Source organism: Trichosurus vulpecula, chromosome 5 (genome assembly GCF_011100635.1).
Source record: "Trichosurus vulpecula isolate mTriVul1 chromosome 5, mTriVul1.pri, whole genome shotgun sequence".
Taxonomy (NCBI): Eukaryota; Metazoa; Chordata; class Mammalia; order Diprotodontia; family Phalangeridae; genus Trichosurus; species Trichosurus vulpecula.
The window spans coordinates 155,954,489-155,960,488 of NC_050577.1; positions in this window are offsets into that span (position 1 = coordinate 155,954,489).

The following is a 6,000-nucleotide window of genomic DNA, read 5'->3' on the forward strand; positions in this document are numbered from 1 at the left end:
CTTAGTATAGGAAGGTCCATACCAAAAGGTCTGCATTTAATTCCTCAATAATCCAATAACTTCCTCAAAGTTAATCCCTGTTCCAGCCAAGTTATCAGGTGAAGTGATTATTTCTTAAGTTAACAGGGGGCAAAAGGTCCAAATACCCAAACTGAAAACTATCATATACTTTACCCACCCCAGCCAATTAAGGACAGAGATTAGAACTTTTCTCTTATGGTTGGACTCTGTCCTCTAATACTTATTGCACCAAAGTTGTATTCTCCCAGACAAAATTGCGCTGTTCAAGGTTATGGTTTTGATAAGAATTATCAGTATTTTCTGATCAGGTCAGTAGCAGAGAGTCTTCTGCCTAGTGCCAAATTCAATATGGTTTCCCTAGAGATATTCATTGATGTAGACCTGAAAGGGACCTCCAAGGCCATCTAATTCAACAGATTTATTCTACACATGAGTAAATGGAGGATCAGGAAGGTTAAATGATTTGCCAAAGTGCACACAGCTTCAGAATGGATTTTGAACACCTTTCCCAACCCCATGATAATACAGTCACAGATACAGAGCTAAAAGGGATCTCAGAACTTCTCTCTCTGTCTCTCTCTGCCTCTCTGTCTCTGTCTGTCTCTGTGTGCATGTGTGTATCTCCAGGAACCAAGGTTTTACCCAAATCTGGCAGATTACCATAATAATCTTGTTACTGTTTTACAGAATGAAACATTTTTCCCCTAATAGAATTAAGCCAAACTAATTGCAACCCCTCCCACAATACCTCCGCTAATAATCAAATATTCTGCAAGATCGATTTTACTATGTAATAAAGTATGCTATTTATCAGGCTAGGTGTTAGCTTCATCTTGACTATTTTGTTTCCCAATATTTCATGGATCTTCCATCATTCCGCAATAAAGCACCCATGTAATCTGGGATCAATTCCTTGTGCCTTAACAGGCATGAGTTTGTACCCATCTACTCATATTCTTGTGCCATTAGGGCTTCATTTTCTTCTAACTCCTTATTCCACTTGTTCCCCTTAATGTAGCCTGAACTCATTTTTTCTCTATTTCTTTAATCATGCCCTTCAGTATGCTTTAGGATTCTCAAGATGAGAACAAAGGAACTAGATATTTCACATATTAAAAAGAACAATGAGTTATCATAACATACTAGAAAATTTTCCTTTTTCGATAGATTAGATGGTAGAGGCAAAAATAGCAAACAAGTTTCCAGGGCCAGGTCAATCTACTTCATCTCTTACCCACTGGGTTTCTAACATGTTCCCGAAGTAGCCACTAGATGGCAAACATAGACCTAAAGTTAAATGCTCCATTCCAGAAAACAACACCAAAACCACACAGAAGAGGGAATGTAAGAATTTTTTCTTTATTTTGCCTGTTTGACTGAATTAGAATGGGAGCCTAGAACTGATATGTTTTTTACTGATATCTATTATTCTGCACTAAATTTATTTATGAAGATGATGGAATGACTTGGAAAGTCATCATAGTGCACAGGAAAGAATGATGAATTTGGATTCAGAAGACCAAGGCTATATTCCAAAGACATTATTTGTGTAGCTTTAGCAAGTCATTTCAACTTTCAGGGGCTCCATTTCTTTATCTGGAAAATGGGCTATACTAGATGACCTGCAAGGTCCTTTCCCCCTGTGAATCCTTCATCCTAATGGAAAGAATTTTGGATATGGAGCTGAAGACCTGTGTTCTATCTCTAGCTCTGAAATTAACTAGATAGATGATGTTGTTTGTTGTTTAATTAATTAGTCATGTCTGACTCTTCATGACCCCATTTACGGTTTTCTTGGCAAAGATACTGGAGCGGTTTGTTATTTTATTTTTACAGATGGGAAATGGAGGAAAAAAAGGGTTCAGTGACTTGCCCAGAGTCACACAGCTAGTAAGTATCTGAGGACAAATTTGAACTCAGGTCCTCGTGAGTCCAGGCCGTCTATCTGCCTATGACGTTGGGCAAATATTAACCTTAAACTCAGTTTTTTCTCCTATAAAATGAAAGAGTTGGAATAAACGATACTTAGGATTCCTTCTAGCTCCAAAATTATTTTAACTTTATTAAAAACTTTTTGGCTTATTTATAAGACTTTGCAAAAGCATCCAGGTATTTGGCATTATATCCTTGCCTTTTAATAAAGGCTACTTCTCCTTGTTCCATTAGAAATCTATGGAAGGGCTAGAGAATTCTGGAAATGAAGTGTTCTTTTTATTTTCTTTTTCTCACCCAAATGCTATTTCTCTTAGCATTTCACGTGGTCCCTAGCATCCTCAATTGGCATCTTTCTACAATTCTAGAGCTCTGGACTGCATCTGGAATGACTTGGAAAGTCATCATAGTGCACAGTAAAGAATGATGGATTTGGATTCATGCATGCAGATGACGAACTGCTCTAGGACAATCAGCTGATGCCGCATTAGGCTTCTTGCCTTTTTCTCATTGGCCTTGGCTATGAATGAGTTATAGATGCCACTCCCCCTGGGAACATAGTATGAAATAATATGGATGATATTTAAGCTAAAATTTCAAATATTAGACTGAGGGGTAGAAGGAGATTTTATGGTTTTTCTCAATTAAGTTGTTGAAATCTCAGCATTAGCAATTGCCAAGAATTTATATGCATAAAATCAGCATTGACTATTATAAATCCAGTGTTTCAAATTAAAGAAAGCCGCATACTTATGTTCAGCTGGAGAGCATTAATAGCAGTGAAATAAATAGGTTTTAGCAAGATAAGTACAGAAGTATTTCAAAATTTGTGGAAATTACAAGCATCCTTAATCCCAGACAAGTAAGATTCCTAATAGGATTAGATACTTGAAGATCTCAGCCACCATCACACACACACACACACACACACACACACACACACATGCACTGGTACCCCCAAGGGGTGGCCTTATGATCAACATAGAAACATTGACAGTGCCCATTGGGAAGTACATTTACTCCTAGTACAACTTACTCTCTGGATTCTTCTACTTCCTCACCAGTATCCTTACCATCCTGAAGAAACAACCACCCTGAGGCTTGCTGTCATGATTGGTGATTCTCTAGCCAAGCCTGCCACTAAGTAAATAGGTTATCTCTCACTCTTGCTCTACTCTTGTTCTCATCTATTCCTCTCATTCATCTATCCATCTATTGCCTTGGAAACAATGCAGGATACAAGTATATTCAAGTTTAACTTTTACTCCCTCTAATATTAATGTTTCACAGCCCCCATAGTAAGGAGCTTCTCTAGCTTTGGGAGCAAAATTGGCATGATTGGTTGGACCTTTTGGTCAATGTGGTACAGGAGAAAATGTACGGACTTGGGAATCAGAGCCCTGCCTCCGATGCTTTAAAGACCTTGAGTAAATTAAAACCACCCTGGGCCTCAGTTTCATCATCTGAACAAAAGAGGGAGCTGGATGATATTGCCTCTGAGGCCCTTCCAGTTATAGATCTTTGATGCCATGAGCAATCAGACAGGCTATACTTTACTTTGTGGGGTAAAAAATTGTGCAGGCAATGACCCTAGAAAATAGCACCAGCCCTCTTATCCTTGTGTTAGAGATATGTAAGGGTACAACAGATTTTACAGCTATCTTGCTTACTCCATCCCAGAAACCTTTAAAACACTTCTCCATTGGACAACCCAACAGTTTGGTACCAACTCCCACCTGTAAGCATTCAAGTTTATACATACATCAAAAGACAGGTTTTGTATAAACTTAATCATTCTTTATTTACTAATTACTTCATAAAAATAATTTGAATATTGGAGAGATCTCAGAAAGCTGATATAAAACAGAATATTTATATATACATATATGTATATATATATATTTATAATTTATGATTCTAAAAAGATTTAAATATAATTAATTCTTCTGTAGGGCAACTAGGTGGTGCTATAGATAGAGCATCAGGCCTGGAGTCAGGAAGACTCATCTTCTTGAGTTCAAATCCAGCCTCTGACACTTACTATCTGGGTAACCCTGAACAAGGCACTTAACCCTGTTTGCCTCCTTTTTGCTTGGTAAAACAAGCTGGAGAAGGAAATGGCAAACCACTCCAGTATCTTGGCCAAGAAAACCCCAAATGGGGCCATGAAGAGTTGAACATGACTGAAATGACTGAACAACAAGAAGTTCTTATGTATATAGAAGGCATTTTAAAAGATATGCATCAGAAAGAGTATGATGTTAAGAAATGATGAAGGGCATGGTTTCAGAGAAAACTGAGAAGATGTGAATGAACTGATACATAGTGAAATGAACAAAGCAAGAAGAATAATTTCAATAATAACAATAATAGTATAAAGACAACTCTGAAACTCTTAGGAACTCTGATAAGCATAATTGCTAACCATGATTCCAGGGGACTTCTGATGAAACAGACTACTCACCTTGTGATTAATAAATGATGGACTCAGATTGTAGACAGAGACATAATTTTTCTTTAACACAGTCAATCAGGTAATATGTTTGCTTTACTATACATGATTTTAGCAGACTTTTTTCTTCTTTTTTTCTAAATAGGAGAGGTTAGAAGAGAGCAGGTGGATCTTATTCAAAAAATTTAATAGAAACTTTAAAAATTTACGATGTTGGGAAGACAAGATGAAGAGAGTGTGGTATAGCAAAAATGAGCACTGGTTTTACAGTCAGAAGAGCTTTGTTCAAATTCATTCCTGCTACTTATTCCTTGTGTAGTAATCTTGGGCTCATCACATCAGTTTTCTAGGACTCAGTTTCCTTTTCTATAAAATGAATAAATTAGAGTAGAACATCTTTAATGTCACATCAAATTAAACTACAGAATCTATGAATGCAAACACAAGCAAAATTAGTTACAAATAACAATTCAAATCAATCTTCCAGGAGTTAATAGGAGGCTCCACGTTCTATGAGGGCAGGGACGATTGTTTAACTTATTTCATGTATGTTAAGAGAGACTTTGAAAGATTTGTCTGAACTCATGCGCTGAAGTGAGTAGAACCAGGAGAACAATTTATACAATAACAATAGTTATTGCGCATACAGGTGCAGCCTTCCATGTCCCCACTCATTAGAACTCATCCTGGTTAATAACAGCACACCCAGGAATAAATATTTTATCAAATCTTAAGAGCTACCTGCCCTCACAAAAAGGACTATGTCTTTTCCTGGTCTTCATGATTAAAGACTAAATATGTGTAAAATCATTGCTATGTCACCTAATCTGCCCCCTTAAAGCCTAAAGTTTAATAATATCTTACTAGCTGCACAACTGTGGCCAAGTCACCTAACCTTTGTCTGCCTCAGCTTAACTGCAAAATGAGCATAACAAATAGCACCTATCTCTCAGGGTTGTGATTAGCAAATGAGATAGTATCTCTAAAGAGTTTAGCATAGTGCCTAGGACATAGTAAGTGCTTAAGCTTGATAACTGCTTTTTTCTTTTTCCCTTCCCTTCCCTTCCCTTCCCTTCCCTTCCCTTCCCTTCCCTTCCCTTCCCTTCCCTTCCCTTCCCTCATAGATTCGGAGCTCAAAGAGAGCTTAGAGATCATTGAATCCAATGTTCACCTTGTGTTTGTGTGCATATGTATTGCAAATAAGGAAACTGAAGCTTAGAAAAATTAAGCGACTTGTCCAAGGTTGCACAACTAAGTGTCAAAGGAAGGATTTGAACTCAGGCCTTTCTAGATCCAGTTCTATTTCCTCTGCACGATTCTGACTTGACTCCCAGGTTGCAACAAGTTATCTCATGCTTCCCCCTAAACCAACCACATTTAACGTGCCCTTCTCTGAACTTGAGAATGTTCTTATTTAAATAAAGAGTTTCCTACTCTCATTTTTTTTTCCCCGAGCTAGGCTGCTCAGAACCCAGGCACTAAACAACATATAAAAATAATTATATGTGGCTGTAAAGGCATGCATTTAAATCCTAGAGGAATATGTCTTAAAACCCCACCCTCAGATCAATGCCAAATTATACTTTGTTGTTGTT